Source organism: Schistocerca nitens, chromosome 5 (assembly GCF_023898315.1).
Source record: "Schistocerca nitens isolate TAMUIC-IGC-003100 chromosome 5, iqSchNite1.1, whole genome shotgun sequence".
Lineage (NCBI taxonomy): Eukaryota > Metazoa > Arthropoda > Insecta > Orthoptera > Acrididae > Schistocerca > Schistocerca nitens.
The window spans coordinates 201,393,751-201,419,447 of record NC_064618.1 but is presented as its reverse complement, the minus strand read 5'-3'; positions in this window follow the sequence as shown (position 1 = coordinate 201,419,447).

Sequence of the window (25,697 nt, the reverse complement as noted above, 5' to 3'; positions counted from 1 at the left end):
TGATGTTGTTCAGCGCAATGTCAATTATTTCATGGTGTCGTAGTCGACGAGATGTAGGAAAGGTTCCTAATTCTTTAATTTTGTTAGGTTCGTTCAACATTTTTCAGTATAACAGACGGGGATAGCCTAGTAGATTCATTTGGTATGGAATTAATTACATCCTGGAATGAGAGTATGTATGTGTCCCAATCAATGTGTTTTTTATGGCAGTATATTCTACACAATTTACCAATTTCTTTCATTAATCGTTCACAAGGGTTCGAAGAAGCATGGTACCTGGATATATAGATCGGAGAAATGTTTCTAGCTTGTAACATACGTGTCCATATAGCAGATCGCAACTGTGATCCATTGTCGGAAATTACTTTCAACACATGCCCTACATGAAATAGAAAATGTTTTACAAATGCTTTCGAAACAGTTTTAGCAGTAGCTTTGCGTAACGGAGTGAAGGTAACAAATTTTGAAGTGAGTTCAACAGCGACAAAGATGTAGCAAAAACCTCTATTAGTTCCGGGAATCGGACCAAAAATGTCTACAGCGGCCATGTGTCTCAATTTAACTGGTACAATGGGATGTAACGGAGGAACATGTGTCTGATTTAGCTTTCTGGCAGATTTTACATGACGCTAAAACTCGTCGTATACGTTTCTCCATGTTGGTAAAATAACAGTTCTGTCTCAGTATAAGAAAACATTTTCTGACATATGTGCGTAACTTAAATGAGTATACCAGATTACTTTGTTAACAAGTTCGTCAGGAATGCATAACAACAAATTGTTGCTGTCAGGATGTGAGCGGCGAAACAGAATGTCCTTGCGTACAGTGTAATGGTTTCTAATGGTAACATTATTCCTAATCTTGCCAAAGGTGTTTAATTTCATTCCACACGTTGTCTTTACTCTGCTCTTGTGCTATGTCTTGTAATGACGACGAAATGAAATTTTCAAATGCAACTTGTTAAATGTACATGACGCTGAAATTTGCTTTGCAGAAGTTGGTTGCGATGTCTTGCTGATTGTTGTTAAGAGAACGGAATAGTGCGTCTGCTACAATATTTTTTGTGCCGGGAATGTGAACAATTGTAAAATTAAATTCCTGCAAATAAAGTTTCCATCTACTTAATCTGTCGTGTGTAAATTTAGCCGAAAGTAAAAATTGTATCGCTCTATGATCTGTGTAAACGGCAGTGTGTCTTCCATAAAGAAAATGCCTAAATCTGGTAAAAGCCCATACAACACATAATGTTTCTTCTGTAACAGAATAATTTCGTTCAGCAGGTGACAAAATGCGACTTGCAAAACGATGTTTTTAATTACTGTGCAACCATCTTCTTCAATTTCCTGAAAAATGTGTACGCCTACAGCGGTGTTAGAACTGTCGGTGGAAATGGAAAAATTTCTAGTAATATCTGGGTGCGATAAAAGTGGTGCATTCAACAAAGCATGTTTCAAATAACATTCTCGTGAACAAGATTCTGCGTGTCAAATGTATTGCTTGCGTTACTGGAATATGCAACCTGTACTGTATCTAGTCAAATTCCATCTGACGTGTTATTATTTTCAGGAGGATGCTGTGGCATTTCAACTATTTGAACTGTTCTGTTATTTCTTCCTGACGTATTACGTTCTGGATGATACCTACTGTCTGGTTCATTCATGATAATATGTTGTTGCTGATGTTCTTGCTGCTGATAAGATAGACTGTTATTAAATGTACGCTGAAAATTGTGCTCATTATTTTTACGTCTGTCGTGATAGCCATTTCTATACGGCGCATCGCGATAGGAATTGAAATGGTGTGTTTTCTGTACGTACTGATTCCCTTGTTGCCGTGCGTTACTATTTGTTGAGGCCGACGCTATACGCGTACGCGGCGAAACATTAAAGCTTGGTTGACCTTGTAGACTGCATTGTTGGTTAGGTATGCTAACCGGCTGGCTTTCATGCTGTTGCGGTGAAAAACGTCTATTGTTACCAAAATTCGTTTGCTGTTGCTGATAATTTTACACATACTGATGATTACTATTTTATCTGTTATTAAAGTTACGGCGATAGTTGTCATTTCCGGAGTGTCTAAAGAGAACTGTCACTTTCGGTAAAATTTGTCATATCGGGTTTTCTTTACTCTTTCTTAATCCTAGACAGAGCGATAGTTGAAGAGCTGTTTTGATAGATATAAAGGATAGCATAAGAGAAGGCAGCAATGCAGAAAACTAAAGATGAAACAGCACTACTACGGCTCGGGGACCTGTGCACGCTATGGCACATTCATTGAAGCGTAATGAATCCCCTGAGGTCTATTACGCGCTGCAAATAAATTTTAGCTTCTGCGTTACAGGCAATGGCGGTGAAAATTCAAAAGCAAATTGTTGTATCCAAGCTAAAGCTAGTTTCTGCATTACAGGTAATGGCGGTGAAAGTACAAAAATAAATAGACGTATCCAGTTCAAAGCGTGTACCTTGCTCTGTCATTTTCAAATACCTTAGATTTTTTTACGGATAAAAATTGCTCGTAATCAACGTTATCGTCACTGAATGTGTGAACAGGTTCACGATTACATAAGAATCTGTTTGTCTGTGTCTTTTCGGATTCTAAGTCGTGTAGTCTCTGTAAACTACCTAAATTAAACTGGCTGTGTGAGTGTGTCACATGTTCGGAATGTGGCGTATGCTGTGCCGTGTTAGAGGCTAAAACATTTTTCATTTCTGTTACTTTAATATGTTCGTCAATTTGGCTGATCTGCTGTTCACATTTCTTATTGACTTCCGTATCCACAGTGTGTGAAAGTTCTGGTGACTTTAAATTAAACTCGTCGTGTAACTGTGTCGCATTTTCTGAACATTGTTCAGTGACTGCATTAATTTCATCTCTGAGTGATTCTGTTGTGCCTACACGTGTACTACTTAATTCTTGTACAACAGATGTAATTTCTTCATTACTGTTCCTAGCATGAGCCTTCCTTTCCTCACATAATTGTTCTTTCGTGTCGTGACGTTGCACGGTAACGGCTGTAATCTGTTCACTAAGTTGTTTGTTCTGTTCGTTAAGGTTTTCATGTTTTTCGTTCGACAGTTTGAAACTTTCATTAATTAGTTCATTAAGTTGTTTGCAATGGTTGTCGAAATTTTCATTAAGTTGTTTGAAATAGTCGTTTTGTTCTTTCTTGAGTTGTAGTAATAATGCCATAACTTGATCCAAGCCAATATTACCTACCCTATTCTCTGTGCTGTTTGATGGTGTATTTGCATTTGTCACGTTTTGTGTGACCATTTGGTCATTCTGTAATTTCTGAAAGGGTTTGCCAATCGGATGTGCACTGTTGGTCACTACACCGGAATTAAATAAATCTGTCGTACTCTGATTACACTGTTCATTTTCATTAGAAAAATTTGTCTGTTCATTACGTAAATTTTGCTAACCGGGTGTGTCAAGCCGGGCAGCGTTCATTGTAACAGAACCTGCCGCGTCATCAATTGTCGTTAAATTAACAGAGGACACAATTGAATTTATTTGTTCATCATTAGGATCAAAATCGTTCTATCGATCGGTACGCACTGATTGTCTGTAAATGGAGGATTGTCATCATTACACTGAGTGTCGCAAGTACTATCGGTCAAATTATTCGAGTCGGCTATTTCACTCATTACACATCGCGATGTACTGTTAACAGTTTTTCGCGGCATTTTTCACAAATCAAAATTATTCACAAATGAAACAAAGACAATTCAAAATGCAACAAACAAAAATACAACAAAGAGCAACAAATTGCCGATGATCTGTGAAAGAAAGAATGACCAATTAGTAAAATGCGTCGCGCCAGATGCAAACTACATTTAAGTAAATAAGAGCAGATATATGACTACTTCTCAGAAGATTCACAAAAAAAAAAATACGATCCTGGCTGGATGTCGCCTAGTGTAACCTCCCCAAATAAATATTTTAAATGAAAATGGAGCCATATGTAACCTCGCCACAAAAATATTTTAAATGAAAATGGAGCCAAGCGTAAACTCTCCACAAAATAATAATTAAATGAATTTTAAATATTGTAACCTCTGAACAAAATTGGCTCCCATTTATTGTCTGTGTGCAGAAATGCATTCACATTTAATGTTACCACAAACTTCTTTTCTCATTTAATGTCAAGTTCGAAACAGAAAAATTCCTAAACACCAAAATAATAAAAAAAGTTTTCTAACCTGATGAATTTTATGAGGACAGCAGCGCTGACCTTCGGCCCTGTATTCTGAATAAAAGAAGAAAAAATTCTTACCTCAATAAAACTGCAATTATATCTGCTCTTAATTAGTCATTTTTCGACACAGCTTCGTGCAATGCTGGCGTATATTTTTTTTTTTTTTATTCTTGAATGCAATGATAATACATTGGAAATTCTTTAAATTGAAATGAATGCCTTTCTTTAAAAGAGTTGCTTTATATTATAAAAATTATTATTTGGGCATTTCTTTCTGAACAAATTAAATTACAATTAACATACATTATTAAATATGCGCAAGGCTGCTTCTTTACCTTCTACAACAATACTCATCCTCCAGAGTCCTGACCAGAGTCGCGACCAGAGCACACAGCCGACGCATGCCGACTCCCGCAGACTACACCAGACTACTACCCGACTACTACTGTCGACTCGCGCAGTCAAGCGCAGACTAGCGACAAGCAACAACTAACGATAAACTACTCTCTGGTCAGAGATTCTGTCATGCCTCGCCCATCGCCGGCAAAGCATACGTCTTACAAAGTCATGTGATAACATTAAAAGTAATAATTATGTATTTTATTGTATTTTTTTCAGAGGCGTTGAGCTTCAGCCCACTGGCTACAATTTATTGATATTTCTGTTATGTCATTTGTCGTGTTATTTTGTTTGTATTGTAACGACACTGTTCGTTCATCACGTTGCCACTAGTTTAGCTTGTTTGTTGTAGATATTTTATGTTACTTGACAGTTATATAATAAATGTGGGTATTGTAAATTGTGTGCACTTTTAAGAAAGAACTGTTATCAGATCAGTCCATGATAACTAAGGTGAAAGCGCGCTTAGTAGCACAACAAATGGTTCAAATGGCTCTGAGCACTATGGGACTTAACATCTTAGGTCATCAGTTCCCTAGAACTTAGAACTACTTAAACCTAACTAACCTAAGGACATCACACACATCCATGCCCGAGGCAGGATTCGAACCTGCGACCGTAGCAGTCGCGCGGTCCAGACTGAAGCGTCTAGAACTGCTCGGCCACTCCGGCCGGCAGTAGCACAACAGATCACTAGTTATAACAATATGGAAATGGAAGACGCGCGGAGATATCAAGAACGCCCGTGGGATGGGAGAGAGTTCGCTTTGTTAGCAGCACAAGGCACAGGTGAGAATACCGATCCAAGAGAAGTTTTTGAGGATGATAGATACATTCAAGCCCCTGATAGCGAAGATGAGGAACAGAGACACATTGAGACAATCGTAAAGATACGAGACTATAATGTAGAGAGTCCAAGTGAACGAGGAACAACTAAGAATAGTGGTAGATTGCCGTCAGTGACATCGTGACGAGGCAGCATATCAGGAGCGTGCGGTCATGACTTTCTTGAATACCAAGAAATGGAAAAGTAATAGGAAGAGTAGAGGAAGAGAAAGTCACAATAGGAGAGAAGATTTAGATAAGACAGGTATGTTGGACATACTTGCAAACCTAAAGGCAATGAAGTGAAACGGGAAGTAAAATTCAGAAGGTCAGCTCAGAAATGGGAAATAAAATTCGAAAGGCCAGCTCTGAATTGAGAAGCCAAATAAAAAAGGAGAATAATGAAGTACGCTCTGAAATGGGAAGTAAAATTCATAACGTTATTGCTGAAATAGGAAGTAAAATTCAAAACTTTAGTGCTGAAATGGGAAGTAAAATTCAAAACGTTAGTGCTGAAATGGGAAGTATAATTCAAAACGTTAGTGCTGAAATTGGAAGTATAATTCAAAACGTTGGTGCTGAAATTGGAAGTGAAATTCAAAACGTTAAAGTCGAAATTCAGTCGATGAAACATGAAACGAGGGAAGTGAAAAATCAGGTAGTGACGCTCCGAACAAAACTAGAACGAGACTTTGCAGAGATCAGAAGAGCCGCGAACGAGGCGCCATTACTAGCGAGGGGCGCAAAGCGAATGCTGTTGAAACATTAGAGAAGACAGAAAATACGATAAAGATAGGTAGAGGTGCATTAACGAAGTTGCAGAGGCGCTTGAAACTAGTGGAAGTAATACAGCTGCCAAAGAAAGAAATTGCGCGAAATCACGCATTGACATAAAAAGCGAAATTAAGCAATTATCTGAAAGTCAGATCGCAACCTGGTTAAAAATCACATCTCAGAAAAGAAATAGTAGGCGATTTGGAAATAACAGAAACCGAAAGAGCCATTTCAAACTCAGCACGATTATGTCCAAGCCGAGACGATAATAGAAAGTGCTCGAATGTAAAAGTTCCTCGTCAACTACAGACTGAAAGCGTATCTGCAGAGCAACGAAATATCGATAGAGATATGGCCCCGGGCTTTATACAGAACACAACTCGGTCGCAAATTGCGAATACGGAGAACAGCAAAGAGATATTTCACATGCATGATTGTTACCCAATAATGCACACGATGGGGCATTTTTCCAGTGATGGAAACGTGACAGGGAGTAGAAGAGAGGATGCCCAAAGTAACGTTAGCGCCAAGTGAGAATGTGGTAGGCCAAGCGGGAAGAAATTCTAATGAAATTTTCGATTTTAAGCTTTTTATCTCTGTACGAAAATTCCAGCATTACAAAGACGAGGGTAATGTTTATCACCCAAAAACTTTCATTGGACAATTTGATTTATCATTACCTCATCACTGGCCTCTGATGTACAAACTGGACTTAGTCTGTTCACGTGAGGCGTCCAGATGCAAACTGCTGTAAATCCACTTTTTGTCGAAAATGAGTTGGTGCCATCATTTTGTTCTCTGTGCTGCCATCTATCGATTACGCTCTTAAAACACGAACAAAACAGCTTTTTTCTGTCCTAAATTGCACCTCGAAAACTGTCTACAGATGCAAAACTCTGTCTTTCCACCTCTGGTTGCAAAGCAAAACTGAATGAATCCAGTGTATGATAAAGAAGCAGAACTTGGTGTATCCTTAGAATGCGCCCTTATTAAAAAGGTTTGAAGATTCAAAACTCGCTTTGTACACATTACGTATTTTGTCCGACTCAGCATTTCCAGCTTATGACTTCATAAACTTTACTTTTGAGTGTATGGGTGGCAATTACTCAAGTTGTCCCTACTGCAACCTAATGTGAAACAAAAACCAGTGGCACGTCAACTGTTACCTAGCCATACTGGCGCGTTTTCCTTGGCTTGGCGTGATTGTGAATACATGAAGAGCGTTTGTGGTATTGTTGTTGGATAACAACATGGATGTTACTGATGGAAGACATGCACAATCAGTTCCAAAAGGAAAAGGCCGTAAAAAATCGGCCAATCTTTCTGACTGGAAGAGGAACAAAGCAAAAGGCATGAGGTAAGATTTAGTCCTCAACCCTAGTATTTTGTGCTATTTCACTGCATGGAAATAATAAGAACTTCATTACCAACATTTCTGTAAACAGTAAGTTACACTGTGATGTTTTAGGTTTATGTTAACATAATTTATGGTCATTTCATATGGCAGCAGTCAGGAACGATTTACTTGAATGAACAGTGCATCATTGATTTTATAATCATTTGCTTAGGAAAACATAGTACAGTAAATGATTTTTTTAGTGCATTATCCTAGCTTTCTCCTTATTAGTACTGTTCTTTGGCAGATATTCCGCAAGTGGGTTTTCAGTTCGTCCCCGCTGCAAGCATGCAGTTTCATCAGTATACCAGTTTGCAAGAGTATCAATGCAGGATATAAGGCGATCACATCAGGCCTTTTATAAAGTTGCAGAAAAAATTTAACAGGACGAGTTTATAATTATACACACATCACTCGAATCTCCGAGAAGGCGTCGGATTGAAGCAGCAGATTCCAGGAAAAACATAAATACACTCCTGGAAATTGAAATAAGAACACCGTGAATTCATTGTCCCAGGAAGGGGAAACTTTATTGACACATTCCTGGGGTCAGATACATCACATGATCACACTGACAGAACCATAGGCACATAGACACAGGCAACAGAGCATGCACAATGTCGGCACTAGTACAGTGTATATCCACCTTTCGCAGCAATGCAGGCTGCTATTCTCCCATGGAGACGATCGTAGAGATGCTGGATGTAGTCCTGTGGAACGGCTTGCCATGCCATTTCCACCTGGCGCCTCAGTTGGACCAGCGTTCGTGCTGGACGTGCAGACCGCGTGAGACGACGCTTCATCCACTCCCAAACATGCTCAATGGGGGACAGATCCGGAGATCTTGCTGGCCAGGGTAGTTGACTTACACCTTCTAGAGCACGTTGGGTGGCACGGGATACATGCGGACGTGCATTGTCCTGTTGGAGCAGCAAGTTCCCTTGCCGGTCTAGGAATGGTAGAACGATGGGTTCGATGACGGTTTGGATGTACCGTGCACTATTCAGTGTCCCCTCGACGATCACCAGTGGTGTACGGCCAGTGTAGGAGATCGCTCCCCACACCATGATGCTGGGTGTTGGCCCTGTGTGCCTCGGTCGTATGCAGTCCTGATTGTGGCGCTCACCTGCACAGCGCCAAACACGCATACGACCATCATTGGCACCAAGGCAGAAGCGAATCTCATCGCTGAAGACGACACGTCTCCATTCGTCCCTCCATTCACGCCTGTCGCGACACCACTGGAGGCGGGCTGCACGATGTTGGGGCGTGAGCGGAAGACGGCCTAACGGTGTGCGGGACCGTAGCCCAGCTTCATGGAGACGGTTGCGAATGGTCCTCGCCGATACCCCAGGAGCAACAGTGTCCCTAATTTGCTGGGAAGTGGCGGTGCGGTCCCCTACGGCACTGCGTAGGATCCTACGGTCTTGGCGTGCATCCGTGCGTCGCTGCGGTCCGGTCCCAGGTCGACGGGCACGTGCACCTTCCGCCGACCACTGGCGACAACATCGATGTACTGTGGAGACCTCACGCCCCACGTGTTGAGCAATTCGGCGGTACGTCCACCCGGCCTCCCGCATGCCCACTATACGCCCTCGCTCAAAGTCCGTCAACTGCACATACGGTTCACGTCCACGCTGTCGCGGCATGCTACCAGTGTTAAAGACTGCGATGGAGCTCCGTATGCCACGGCAAACTGGCTGACACTGACGGCGGCGGTGCACAAATGCTGCGCAGCTAGCGCCATTCGACGGCCAACACCGCGGTTCCTGGTGTGTCCGCTGTGCCGTGCGTGTGATCATTGCTTGTACAGCCCTCTCGCAGTGTCCGGAGCAAGTATGGTGGGTCTGACACACCGGTGTCAATGTGTCCTTTTTTCCATTTCCAGGAGTGTACTTCAGATACTATTTGCCCCATCTCAAAGAGGTAAACCAAACTCAGCAACTGCGTGTTTGCCAGAAGATGTTTACTAGTGTTCTTTGCATATCAACACTGTCTATACAAAGAGTCTGTAGACGGTACTTACAGACAGGAGAAGCTCTTATTGAAAGACGAGGTGGAGACCGAATGGCGAATATTTATCAAGGAAAACAAGGTGCGGTTAAGGAGTATTTTGAGAAGTTGAAACCAGTGCAATCACACTACCGTCGTGGAAAAAAAACATCAGTAAACTCTTTATGTCCAGTGAATTATCGATTGCAAAGCTTTGGAAAATGTTTAATGCGGATCCAGAGAAAACTGTGGGTAAAGTTATGTACGAGTTTTTCAGATCTATTTTTGTATCTAATTATAATATCAGTTTCGCTTCCCCAGCAACCGACCGTTGCTCAGTGTGCATCAGTTTAGAACAACAAAAATAAGAAATTAACCAAAAAAACTGGAGATGAGGCGAAGAAACAAGAATTGACAACACACAACTTGCTTTACGCAAAGCTAAGGCAAATGCTTTTTGTTGTCAGAAATATATCCCTTAGGTAAGCATAAATCTATGATGAAAAGAAATTTCGAATATCTGCCATACGAAGTAAGTAATAAGGTTTTTGCGTTTCCTGAAAACAAATGTTCTAGTGCACTGACTGCATTTTGCTTCTGGACGCCTCACATATCGAGGGAACATCGTCCAAATGCATGCAGGACATTGCAAATACGTTCACGTCATACTAAGAGATTTGTGACGCATTTTTAAACAAATACTGCTTCAAGGAGGCATAGGACAGGATCAAACAGGAAATAATGATGAGCAGAGACTTTGAGAGTTCAGGGTTTCGTAGTCCGGTGAAGTATTTCGAAAACTTGACCAAGAAAAATCATTATTTGGACGACACATGCACACTGCCTAAGATCATAAGAATGTGTTACAGGACGGTGCCGATTTCCTACCAGCAAACGCTTGTCGTCCGATGTGGAAGTGATGTAGAAGGACTCACGGGTATCCTAAGAGAGCTGGAATTTGCTTTCAACAAGCAGCAGGTGCGAGAAAAACGTAGGCAGAGAGACGTGCAAAGTGAAGGAAGGGAGGGAATAATAGAGGCCATAATTGGCAAAACAATGTAAATTGGCTGCGTCACCAAAACATGGACCATAGATATCGTAATGGGAATAATGTACAGACGAAGAACAATGGCAGAGAATACAGGCAACAGAATGAATGCAGATGGGAGCCACGAAATAATGGCACATCAGGGGGCGACAATAGAGAAACTCATCAATGGTCTGCCCAGGATGGGGTGGAATGAATAACAACAGGAAACTGGAACATTCAATTGAAATTAGACCACCTGACCCTGGGAGAGTTCGCCAAAATGACATAGAAATTTGTCTAGGCCAGACGACGGGCACAAGTGAATACGCGCCCGTAAACCGTCTCGGAAGTAATAACATAAATATTACAGAATATGAGAACATGTGGGAGATATTACTTGATGAAAAGGAAACGTTACCCAAACAGGAAATCTATCTGGTGGCAAAGGTACAAATTGGAAGAATTATGGCTACTGCTATAACAGATAGTGAAAGCGAACTCTCAGCTATTACAGATATGCTGTTCGCTAAATGCAAGGATTCAGTTAATCTACTGATGCTCACAGTAGAGAAAACAAAGGTACGAGGTGCGTTAGTTGTAAAGAGAATGGAAATATCGCAACAAACACGTCTAGATTTTGAACGCCAAGGACACCAGATGACTGCAATTCTGTTCATGATACCGAAACAAACAGCTGATATAATAACTGCCGTAGATTTTCTTTCAGTGCAGAAGGCTATCATTAATCTAAGAAGAAGGGGAGTTAATGTCAGGGAAAGAGAATAAAGCAAAAATCAGATTTGATGAGAAGGAAATAAAAGCTCAAATTCCAGCTGATTAAACTACAATTTGTGAGATATAAGCGCAAATGGATAAAACATCTGTCTTCTCAATCCCAGGGTGTTCAACAGATATTCTATATAAATATGGATCTGGCCCTGTGAGGTAGCTAATATTAGGTGTGGATCGTAACAAATTAATTAGAAATGCTGCTGTCACGTAACTAGAATGCATGTATTAATAAAAGTGACAGTTTGGAATCTATTCTAAAAAGACAAAACAGCTGTTCCCTTTTTCATTCTACATATAATTTATCACTGTGCTTTCAGGGGTCAAGTGATACACAATAATCATGTTCAATTCCTTTCAACACTCAATATCAAAATATTTAACACTTGTACATTGAATTGACAATTATTAAATCGTTATCTCTACAAATGAAAATGTTATCACAGACAAGAATGATCAAAAATATTCATCTATTAAATTTATTTCTACGATATCGTAGTTGGTCAATGCACTAAGTTGGTGGAGAATAAATTTACCTTCAAAACCAATGGAAAAACTCTCATGTACTCAATGTGAGGGTAGGTAAGTATCCTAGCTTTTGATATGCAATGGTCAAAGCGTAAGTAGATTGGAGTGAGCACAATCTCGACTCAACATTTACTGTGGCCTAATGTGCAATGGTACTTTATCTGCAACGGCGTTGTCTCTGTGCTGGATCTGAAATGCTAATTCCCTACTCTGGCCTTGACTGAATGTACTCCGTCTCAACTTTCTTGCATTCCATAGAACGTTAATGTTTCCCTAGTCGAAATAATGGCTATCGCACACTCGCTAAGGGTTGGAGCGACTTGCACAATTTCATTGCAGGCAAAAATTCCTGCAGGAATAATTAACTACCTCTTTGCTATCTGTCACCATGATACATGAAGAATATTGTCCACACTTCGCAGATGCAAAGTTCTCAATGCCCTCGCTATTTTCCCCACACATGTGCGGTCTGTCGTGAGACGAGAGAGATCTAGCAATTTTTAGTTCTCAAAATGCTCTTACAGTATAATGGAGATCTCCCTACCATGTCACGTTTGAGTATCCCAGTATGGCTTCAGCCAACTGCCATCTCATTACAGGTGAATTTTTATTTTTCTTGCCGGGTCGTCGCTAGTCCTGTTAAAGCCGTGTAGCCACCTACCCTAAGTAACGGCCGTATTTACGTTAGAAGGAATAATGTATTTGATTCTGGCCTTATCCCTTTCTGCCCTGAAGCTCAGAATTCTTTTGTTAATTGGGGTTTTCCAATACCATTAACGACATGCTCGGTTCATCTCCAAAATGCATTTCACTTTCACCTATTTATGCATGCCCCTGTCCTTATATTGGTAGATATTGTTTTGTTAATTTTCGTTACATGAGATTACTGCAATTGCTTTTTGTTGACAATATAGTTTTCTGAGGATCTCATACTGTATCATACTGTCGTTATGGACCGTGCTCATGCAAAGTCCGTAAAATCCGGACGCATTACAAAATCACGGACCACCATGCATTTCAGAGGAAAGAGTGTAGTAAAAAAATAATGAGAATAGAGGAGAGTTCAAGTCAGAACAAGAGCAGATTAATGAAATTAACAGTAAGATTGATTCAAAACTTTAGAATCTGGCAAACATAGATAATATGGGGCAAGCTAGGAGCTTGCACTCAAAAATAACGCAGAGATCTTCTTACCTAAAACCAGATGCATTAAAGGGTATCAGCATAAATTTGAAGTAGAGGAACATAGATTATTTTGGGTACCTCCTCATGCCATCCCATGGTCATAACGCAAAAGGGTTCTGGGTGAGCTACAAAGAATGGAGGACGGAGGTGTAACTAAGGCCGCGAGATCTGAGTATAACAGTACACTACATATAGTAGACAAAGGGAATGGTGGGATTCGACTGGTGTCAAACTCACACCAAGTAAATACCATTATTGTGCCAGAGACGGATCGCCCTGAAAGGCTTGAGGAGCTCCTTCAAAGATGTCACGGGGTTTAGGCGTTTTCCTCACTTGATTTGCGATAGAGCTTTTGGCAGATAGTGCTCGATCCTGACTGCCGAAAATACACAGCTTTTATTGCTTTCGGAAGGAGCTTTCAATTCAAAAGGCTCCCTTTGTATAGGGAACCCACATGTTTGTAAGTAAACACAGTGCATTTCACGAGTGCACATCGTAATAGTGAAACATGCAACTAAACTTTATAAAACTGAAATATGGACGTGAAAATGATAATAAGTGTGCAACTACGTGGAAAAACTGTCACCACAGCGTAACTATAATAATGATGCTTCATCCTATATGTAAGTACAGATATATTTTCGACAAATTCTGCCTTGCCACTTACAATTGCTCACTTGTATCTGTTTAGTCAGCAGCAAATAAGTTTTTTGTATTTATACACTGATCAGCAGCAATATAAACATGTACATGAGTGTGTAAACACCTAAGGATGGGCGCAGGCACGAAACCGGTCGTGTGACAAATAAATAACCTTTCATTGTGACTGGTAGCGGAAATTTTTCTACATCCTTCCCTAAATTATTTACCGATCGCTGTAAAGTATCATGTTTACTACTTGCTGACCTTCAGTCCAGCCTCAGTTAATCGAGTTCGTTAGTCAACCTGTCGTCTCTATTCTTATTTTGAACCTCTAACGATTTAATCGCCTGTTTGATTTCCTCCTGCATTCTCGATCTTTCGGATCCCGTTCTTCCCTGTGTTTTCGTCGTTGTACCCCCCGTTGCTGATTGGCTTTTAATATCTGTTCCTTAAATTCTAGATTCTTCTGACTCCATAGTCCCCTGTATTTCCGTTCTTGTACCTCTCGTTCCTGATTAGCCCGTAATATTTCGTCTTTAAATTGTTGATTCTTTCGATCCAGTTCTTGATTAGTCTGTACCATCTTGAATTTAACGAAAAAGTGAAACAAAACATCCACCCCCACTTCATTTGTTGGTTTACGCATTCTTCTAGGTCGTACAGTGGAATCACTATTTCGTATCGACATTCCGACGTTGTTACTGTCTGTCGTTTCCGTCGCAAAGAACGTGTCTATTCCGGTCGCATTCGATGATTCTAATTCTCTTGTCCGATTCATTTTGTAACCTCCTCACAGAATAATTAATAATGAAAATGGACCATGAGCCAAGCGTAAACTCCCCACAAAAATAATAACTAAATTAATTTGTTAATATTGTAACCTCAGAACAAAATTGATTTTAATGTAACCTCTGAACAAAATTGGCTCCCATTTATAATCTGTGTGCAAAAATACATTCACATTTAATGTAACCTCAAAATTCAATTCGTAAATCCGGAAATAATAATAAAAAAATTAATAACCTGGTAAATTTTATGAGGACAGCAGCGCTGCCCTTCGGCCCTGTATTCTGAATAAAAAAAGCAAAAATTCTTACTTAAAAAAAAAACTGCAAACATATCTGCTCTTATGTAGAAATTTTTTGACACAGCTTCGTGCAATGCTGGCGTATATTTTTTTTTTTTTTTGATTCTTGGAAGGAATGATCATGCATTGGAAATATTCTTTAAATGGAAATGAATGCTTTTCTTTAAAAAAGTTACTTTATATTATAAAAATTATTATTGGGGCATTTTTTGGAACAAATTAAATGACAATTAACATACATTATTAGATATGCGCAAGGCTGCTTCTTTACCTTCTACAATAATACCCATCCTGCAGAGTCCTGACCAGAGTCCCGAGCAGAGCAGGCAGCCGACACTCGCCGACTCACGCAGACTACTCAAGACTACTGTCGACTCGCGCAGACAAGCGCAGACAAGCGACAAGCAACAACTAACGATATAGTACTCGCTGGTCAGAGACTCTGCCATGCCTCGCCCATCGCCGGCAACGCATACGTCTTACATAACCCTCCACTGGGGGGGGGGGGGCAAAAATTTGGCAGCGATGGTCAGTCAGTTGGCCTTGCCATGAGCAACAAATTTTTCTTAATTAACTAACTTTACAATCACAGAATATATACATATATATAGGTGCAGAACATGAAATAAAATATAGAGCACATGCACTGAGTACAGAACATATCAGGCAATGGCAAAATGTATACACAATGAGTACAAAACATATTAACAAATGGCAAAAGTGCACACGCACTGTAGTAATGAACATATCAGGAAATCACAAATGTATAGGCAATGAGTACAAATCATATTGACAAATGACAAAAGTGCACACGCACTGTAGATCAGAACATATCAGCAAATCACAAAATGTATATGCAATGAATACAAATCATATTAACAAATGGCATAAAGTGCACACACACTGTAAAACTCTTTAGCATTTTTACAACAAATAAACATATCAAGGAGTGAAATAAAGTGCACACACACTGTAGAAGTCTTTAGCATTTTTACATAACATATCATGGAGTGAAATAAAGTGCACACGCATTGTATAAGTCTTTAGCATTTTTAGGACAACTGATCTTGTTAACAAATGAAATGAAGTGCACACGCACTGTATATGTCTTTATCATTTTACAAGAATTTAAACGCATTGTATAAGTGTTTACCATTTTACAAGAACTAGGAAAGGAATGGGAAGGATTGCGTCATGGTTGTAGCACTTTAGGTTGCACGCAGCTGCACTGAAAGTCCATATCTTTCTACAGAAGCACAACACCAAGTGAGACAATCTGAAGTTCTTTTCCTTGAAGTATTAATCAGTGTAGCCAAGACACTGAAATGTCGTATTAATATTCCATGTTATCATTTTGGTAGTACATTAGGTACACCAAACAGTGGGACCATAATAATATTTCCATCGCTCAAGGTGGTGGACAGCATGTCGTGTCAACACCACGTTCTTGTAAAGTACATCAACGTAGAATTAGTGCAAAAACCGAATATAGTGCTCCATGATCATGAGGATAGACAGGACAAACGGATATTGCAGTAATTTCTGGTAATTAGGTCAGAAGGTGAAGGACATTAAGTCACATACTAGTCTTAATTGAGAATTACACTAGTCTAACAACTGATTTGAGTAATCGGTGGCACTCATCGCCCAGTTGCTGAACATTTCTGTACCATATACGAAGTATTACAGAATAATGTTCATAAATTATCTGTTTACAGAAAACATTGGCACTCATTGGCCAGTTACAAACCATCAGAGGTCATCATTCAAAACAGGAGCTAATGAATGGCATAGTAGTAACGTAAGTCACTTAGTTATAGTAATCTTTGGCACTCATTGTCCAGTTACAAAACATGTAGCAAGTATTGAATAGTACAAAACATTTTTCATCATTCAAGTGACATACGACATATTTAAAATAATTATTGGCATTCATTGACCAGTTACAAACCATCAGACGTCATCATTCAAAATGACAGTCAATTATTGGCATAGCATTATTACAGAAATTATGGGCATAGTATTTATGCATTATTACAAAGCATCATTCAGTATTACTCAGAACTGATCACTCCAGTGACATAGGACATATTGAAAATGTAACATACTGTAACTATTATTCAAGGTCTGTGACTAGAAACATTACTCAGAATTACTCTGAACTCCCTTTTTTTGGTGCTAGCAATGCATTGCGTTGAGATCGATAATTAATTACTGGGGCATAACAATATTTGCTTTCGAGTTATTGCTGCAAATGAAGATGTGTAACGTCATTCGTCATGAGTCAGCTGTAGCAAGTTTATGAAACAAGTAGAGTATATGTGATCACATTCATAAATGATACAGGTTTAATGACCAACTGCTTATAGAACATTAATTTCATGAATAATTTCTCCTGCAAAAAATACAAAATGGATTATTAAACTGAAAGAAGAAACGCATATTATGCTGAAAAGTAGTGAACTTTGAATTAACAGGTAGTGAAATGTGTATAAAATATATATGTTCTCTAGCTGTCCTTTCCAAAACCGTCAGTCATCATACCATGCGACATAAGACATACTGTCAAAACGAACTGCCACAAATACTTAAATAACTACATAGCATTAATACATAAACTTCAACATTATCCTCATCTGCAAAGAAAAACTTCATTATCCACATCATCATAATTCCATTATTATCATCACCTGTAAACAAAAACTTCATTATCCATATTAGCATATTCTTCATGATTATTCATCGCCATTCATTATCATCTGCAAAAAAGTTACTTCATTATTTATTATACAACTATTCCTTATTTCTACCATATTTCATCACTAAAATTAAGATGTGTAGTTCTGTCTGTCAGCCTGCATCAATCGCCTCGTATTCTGAAAGAAAAAATTAGTTAAGACTGCTATTCTACCATGTGTATAGTATATTCTTGTTAATGCTTGTTAATTCTGATCCATTTACTCTTCGTGGCGAGGTATTGCATCTTCTTTCGTTCATTCCGAAGGTGAAATTCCCATTTCTGTTTAATTTATTTCTTTTACACGTTATTTCTTTCTAAAATGATGAACAAAGATTAATGTCTTGCATTTAAATGATATACCCACTAAATAAGAACTGGTTTATAGTAACATAATTGAGCATACAGCATAGCATGACAGAAAACGTAATATGTCAAAAACATAGGCAGGGTGCAGGTGCAAAAAAAAAATGTACACAGAATATCACAATGTAGCAGCAAAAAAAAAGTGTAAAATAGTCACGATGTTGAGATATCATAAGGCAAAAGTGTCAAAGTCAACTGGTGTTTGTTATATCTTAAATATTTAATGGTACATACAAACAAAACAGGAAAATAATCACATATACATGAAAAATGGAAAATATGCACGGTCTGATATATAACGACAAGAAATGTAGGTTTCTTTGTGTTCAGCTTGTACGTTGTGTAGTTAATAGAGGAGAGAATTGTAGACTTTAATGGAGAGAGAATTTAATAAAATTAAAATGTCATTAGATAGAATTGCATAATTATTCATAAGATACGTAAGTTTATCTGGAAAAATGTGCACGGTCTGATGTGTAACGACAAGAAAAGCAACCTGCTAACCTTACCTTGCCGGGCACTTGCCAAGAAAAAAACGACAATCATCAGTAAGTAGTCACATAAGTATAATTGCATAAGTGGTCATAAAATGTGTAAGTTCATCTGGAAAAGTATGCACGGTCTGATGTGTAACGACGAGAAGAGCGACCTGCTAACCTTACCTTGCCGTGCACTTGCCAAGAAGAAATACGATAATCATCAGTAAGTGTTCATGTGAACATAATTGCATAAGTGGTCATAAAAAAAATTAGGTAATGGCATTACAGTGTGATAAATCGTAAAGTATGTTCATTCAATAAAGGGTTTGATGTTGGAGACGTGGTGGTTCCCTTTGGTTTTTCTGGTTCTCAAAGTTTCGACGTGTACTACATTGGGGTGAGGAATGCTGCGAATTCGATATGGACCTGCGTATAGAAGCTCAAATTTACTGCATCTACTCTTTCCTTTGTTGGATAAATAGTGTGTACGTACTAATATCTTCTGTCCAATGTGAAAGTCTCGGCGTGTACAAACCTGTTTTTGCAGTCTTCTCCGGCGCTCTGCGGCACGTTTGATGTTGTTCAGCGCAATGTCAATTATTTCATGGTGTCGTAGTCAACGAGTTGTAGTAAACGTTACTAATTCTTTAATTTTGTTAGGTGGTTCAACATTTTTCAGTATAACAGACGGAGATAGCATAGTAGATTCATTTGGTATGGAATTAATTACATCCTGGAATGAGAGTATGTATGTGTCCCAATCAATATGTTTTTTATGGCAGTATATTCTACACAGTTTACCAATTTCTTTCATTAATCGTTCACAAGGGTTCGAAGAAGCACGGTACCTGGATATAGAGATCGGAGAAATGTATCTAGCTCGCAACATACGTGTCCATATAGCAGATTGAAACTGTGGTCCATTGTCGGAAATTACTTTCAACACATGCCCTACATGAAATAAAAAATGTTTTACAAATGCTTTCGAAACAGTTTTACCAGTAGCTTTGCGTAACGAAGTGAAGGTAACAAATTTTGAAGTGAGTTCAACAGCGGCAAAGATGTAGCAAAAACCTCTATTAGTTCTGGGAATCGGACCAAAAATGTCTACAGCGGCCATGTGTCTCAATTTAACTGGTACAATGGGATGTAACGGAGGAACATGTGTCTGATTTAGCTTTCTGGCAGATTTTACATGACGCTAAAACTCATCGTATACGTTTCTCCATGTTGGTAAAACAACAGTTCTGTCTCAGTATAAGAAAACATTTTCTGGCTCCGTAATGTGCGTAGCTTAAATGAGTATACCAGATTACTTTGTTAACAACTTCGTCAGGAATGCATAATAACCAATTGTTGCTGTCAGGATGAGAGCGGCGAAACAGAATATTATTGCATACAGTGTAATCGTTTCTAATGGTAACATTATTCCTATCTTGCCAAAGGTGTTTAATTTCTTTCCACTCGTTGTCTTTACTCTACTCTTGTGCTATGTCTTGTAATGACGACGAAATGAATTTTTCTAATGCAACTTGTTGAATGTACATGACGCTGAAATTTGCTTTGCAGAAGTTGGTTGCGATGTCTTGCTGATTGTTGCTGAGAGAACGGGATAGTGCGTCTGCTACAATATTTTGTGTACCGGGAATGTGAACAATTGTAAAATTAAATTCTTGCAGATAAAGTTTCCATCTACTTAATCTGTCGTGTGTAAATTTAGCCGAAAGTAAAAACTGTATCGTTCCGTGGTCTGTGTAAACGGTAGTATGTCTTCCATAAAGAAAATGCCTAAATCTGGTAAATGCCCATACAACACATAATGTTTCAAGTTCTGTGACAGAATAATTGCGTTCAGCAGGTGACAGAATGCGACTTGCGAAAGCAATGTTTTTAATTACTGTACAACCATCTTCTTCAATTTCTTGAAAAATATGTACGCCTAAAGCGGTGTTAGAACTGTCGGTAGCAATGGAAAAATTTCTAGTAAGATCTGGGTGCGATAAAAGTGGTGCATTCAAAGAAGCTTGTTTCAGGTTCACAAATTCAGAATGTGCTTGCTTATCCCAGGACCTAATAGTGTTTTTACCTGTCAATTGACATAATCTAGGGGTGTCTAAAGCACAGTAATGAATACATTTACGAAAAAAGTTAATTAAACCCAAAAAGCTACGTAGTTGTTTCTTAGTCGTAGGAACAGTAATGTCACGAAAGCTTGAAGTTTTTCCGGGACAGCCGCAATGCCCTCTGCTGAAATTACAGTCCAAGAAATTTTATAGAAGTTTTGCCAAAGTGCGATTTACTGAGATTAACTGTGAGTCCTTGTGCACGAAAAGTTTGCAACAGTTGTTCAAGAATCATATTGTGTTCAGAGCAATTAGCTTCTGAAATAAGAATGTCGTCTACGTACGTTGTGATTCTGTCTTTCTGTCGGAAGTATTGTATTCAAACCGCGAATAAAAGCTGCTGAAGAAATAGTGAAACCGAACGGTAATTTACAAAATTGATAACAGTCACCAAAACACAGAAAAGCCGTGTACTTTCTGCAGTTCGGATGGAGTTGAATTTGCCAAAATCCCGGTTTCAAATCTAATGTGGAATAAATAGCAGTACCATGAAATTTCTGTAAAAGTTCTTCTAGTGTCTGTGGGCGATCTGTTTCATTAATAATAATGTCATTGATGTGACGCGAATAAAGTACGAGACGAAGTGAACCATCCCTTTTCTTAACAATATGGAGCGGTTTTATGTACGGACTAACTGCCGGTTCAATAATTCCTTAGTCAAGCATAGCTTGCAATTCCTTCTTAACTTGTTCTCTGTGAATATACGGAATGGGATAATGTTTCGCTTTAAATGTGTCGTGCTGTTTAACTTGAAATTCATACATGAAAGCGGACATAGTACCAGGAACATTGTCAAAAACTGGAGCTTGCTGTAAAAGAATTTTGCGTAGTTGTGTGCGTTCGTCGTCTGTATTTGCACTGCTTTGTTTAACTTTATCAGAAATCATCTGCATAACGTCATAGTCGGCTTCGTCTGGAGTATTATGGTTGTGTACATACGTATCTGTGAACAATGTGGAATGACAGTCTATGTTACGTGATGCGGAAATGACCTCTGTACGATTAATTGTTTGTTCTTCTGCAGATAGAGTGCTGAAATTCTAAAGCCAGTTGTATATTTTCATCTTTTAACATTAAATAGGAATTTTGAAAGTCAATAATTGCGTCGTGTTGTACCAGAAAATTCGTACCTAAAATAATGTCTGTCGTCAATAAGGGAACAATCCCAAACTTTGAGTGAAATGTATGACCTGCAATACAAAATGATAAATGTGTCAGTAATTTTACATCTACTCCTTTACTAGATACAGCTCCTTTTACTTTCGTTTTGCCTAATGGTAACGTAGGATATGTATTCTCTTTGTTACATTCGTTGAAATTTTCTTCATTTATAACTGAAATAGGTGATCCAGAATCGATTACTGCTGAAAATTTCGATGATCCACTTTTTACTTCAATGACAGGGTGTGAAATGGTTTTTTGAATAACTGGTCTTTCCTGCAAAAGAGTGTCTCGGATGTCCTCAAAAGTAATAACATTTTAGTGAACAAGATTCTGCGTGTCAAAAGTATTGCTTGTGTTACTGGAAGATGCAACCTGTACTGTATCTAGTCAAATTCTATCTGACGTGTTATTATTCTCAGGAGGATGCTGCGGCATTTCAACTATTTGAACTGTTCTGTTATTTCTTCCTGACGTATTACGTTCGGGATGATATCTACTGTCTGGTTCATTCATGATAATATGTTGTTGCGGATGTTCTTGCTGCTGATAAGACCGACTGTTATTAAACGTACGCTGAAAATTGGGTTCATTACTTTTACGTCTGTCATGATGGTCATTTCTATACGGTGCGTTGCGATAGGAATTGAAATAATGTGTTTTCTGTACGTACTGATTTCCTTGTTGCTGTGCGTTACTATTTGTTGGGGCTGACGCTATACGCGTACGCGGCGAAACATTAAAGCTTGGTGACCTTGTGCATTACATTGTTGGTTAGGTATGCTAACCGGCTGGCTTTCATGCTGTTACGGTGAAAAACGTCTATTGTTACCAAAATGTGGTTCCTGTTGCTGATAATTTTGTCGATACTGACAATTAAAATTTTGTCTGTTATTATGTCGTCCTTGAAGTGTCTATTACCTTTGCTATTGAAATTGCGTGGCTGATCGTAATTGCTGTATGTTTGTTGACCTTGGTTATTATATGAAAAATTTTTGTTTATAAGGAATAATCCGATTGCTGCACTTCCAAAAGCTGTAACAGATCTCTGAATGCCGAAATATTTTCTTTCTGCTGACCCGTTAAAAGTGACACTCTTAATGGTCGTGGTAACTTTGAAATACATAATTGAATAAGTGCAGATTCACTGTATGGTTCACTTAAATACTGGTTTTGTTGGACATGTGTTCAAAAAATTGCCTCACAGTGGAAAAATTTGAGTTCTCATAATTCGGTAAACTAATTAATTGATCCTTGATTCCGCGATGTGTCGTCTTCGACCAATACGCTGACAGAAAAGCATTCTGAAATTCTTCTACCGAGTAGCATTGCCTCGCGATCGGTCTCATACGAGTTGCCGGTTCGCCTTCCAAAAAACTACAAATAAATTCAAGTTTATGTGTTACGGGCCAAGTCGGTGGAAAAGCAAAGCTAAATTGTTGTATCCAATCCAAGGGGTGGATCTGTGTTCTGTCATTTTTAAATACCTTAAATTTTCTCACGGATAGAAAATGCTTGTAATCAAAACTATCGTCTCTGTATGTCTGAACAGGTTCAGGATTGTATGAGAATCTATTTGTCTGTGATTGTTCGGAATCTAAGTCACGTACTCTCTGTAAATTACCTAAATTATACTGACTGTGTGAGTGTGACAAATGTTCGGAATGTGCCGTATGCTGTGATGTGTTATTGACTGAAACATTTTTCATCTCTGTCACTTCTTGCTGTAAAGTTGTCAATTTTCTACGTAATGTATTATTGGACGAATCTATCTCACTGATGGTCTGCTGTAAATATTGAAATTCAGGTGTTTGATTAAACGAAATCGGTGAAGTATCTTCTGATTTGCTGTCATTATTACTTTCGATAACATCAACACGACTGGCCAATTCATCATATTTTTCAGTCAGTGCTTTTACCTGATCATCGTTTTTAGTGTCACAATCATTAATTTGTTTTTGTATTTTACGTGTGGTTTCGTTCAATTTTTTAACGTCTGCTTTGATGACATCGGGATCCTGTATTAATTCTAATTGTTCAAGTATCTCGGTCACTGTCTGAAAGTCCACTGTGTGTGTATCTGTTTTTGATTTAAGATCGGAAATTTCATCACGCAATTCGGTGTTCAACTGTTTGATAGTAATAATTTCATCTGATACTGTACCAATATTGTTGTCTACGTATGTTTTTGCTTTCGTAAACAATTTACGTTTATCTTCCTGTCTCTTGGCAGTAATTGTTTCCATGACTTGTCGTTTTACTTTATTTTGTTCCTGTATGAATTTACGGTAACGCGTTTCACTGTTTTGTAGGTGGTGATTAAAACGTTCGTCAATTTGACTGATCTGTTGGTCGAATTTCGCGTCTACTTTTGCATCCAGTGTGCGCGAAAGTTCTGCTGACATTAATTTAAACTCCTCGCGTAACTGTGTTGTGTTTTCAGAGCATTGTTTAGCGACTGCAGTAATTTCGTGTCTAAGTGATTCTGTTGCAGCTGCTTGCGTATTCCTTAATTCTTGAGCAACAGATCTAATTTCATCACTACTTTTCCTAGCACAAGCCTTAATTTCCTCACGTAATCGTTCCTTAGTATCATGACATTGCGCGGCAACGGCTGTAAGCTGTTCACTAAGCTGTCTGGAATTGTTGTCTAATTTTTCATTAAGGTTGTCATGTTTTTCATTAAGTTGTTTGAAATTGTTCTCTTGTTTTTCATTAATTTCATTAATTTGATGTTTGAGATTTCACTAAGTTGTTTGAGATTGTTCTCTTGTCTTTCATGCTGTTGTTTGGAATTTTCATTCTGTTGTAGCAATATTGCCATAATTTGATCCAAGCCAATATTACCTACTCTATTCCCTGTGCTGTTTGAAGGCGTACCTGCCATTGTCACGTTTTGTGTAACCATTTGGTAATTCTGTGATTCTCGAAAATGTTTCCCAATTGGATGTGCACTGTTAGTCAGTACCTCGGAATCAAATAAATCTGTCCTATTTTGAGTATACTGTTCATTTTCGTTAGAAAAATTCATCTGTTCACTAAGCAAATTTTGCAAACCGGGTGTGTTAAACTGCGCAGAGTTCATTGTAACAGAACGTCCCGCATCATCAGTTGTCTTTAAATTAACAGAGGACACAACTGAGTTTGTTTGCTCATCATTAGCATTAAAATCATTACTAGTGATCAGTATGCACTGATTGTCTGTAAATGGAGAATTGTCATCATTACACTGAGTGTCGCAAATATTATCGGTCAAATTATTAGAGTCGGTTATTTCGCTCATTACACATCGCGATGTACTGTTAACACATTTTCGCGGCATTTTCACTAATCAAAATTAAGCACAAATGAAACAAGGACAATGCAAAATGCAACAAACACAATTACAACAAAGAGCAACAAATTGCCGATGATCTGTGAAACAAAGAGTGGCAAATTAGTAAATGCGTTGCGCCAGATGCAAACTACGTTTAAGTAAATAAGAGCAGATATAGGAGTACTTCTCAGAAGATTCACAAAGAAATACGATCCTGGCTGGATGTCGCCAAGTGTAACCTCCCCACAGAATAATTAATAATGAAAAAGGACCATGAGCCAAGCGTAAACTCCCCACAAAAATAATAACTAAATTAATTTGTTAATATTGTAACCTCAGAACAAAATTGATTTTAATGTAACCTCTGAACAAAATTGGCTCCCATTTATAATCTGTGTGCAAAAATACATTCACATTTAATGTAACCTCAAAATTCAATTCGTAAATCCGGAAATAATAATAAAAAAATTAATAACCTGGTAAATTTCATGAGTACAGCAGCGCTGCCCTTCGGCCCTGTATTCTGAATAAAAAAAGCAAAACTTCTTACTTAAAAAAAACTGCAAATATATCTGCTCTTATGTAGAAATTTTTTGACACAGCTTCGTGCAATGCTGGCGTATATTTTTTTTTTTTTTTTTATTCTTGGAAGGAATGATCATGCATTGGA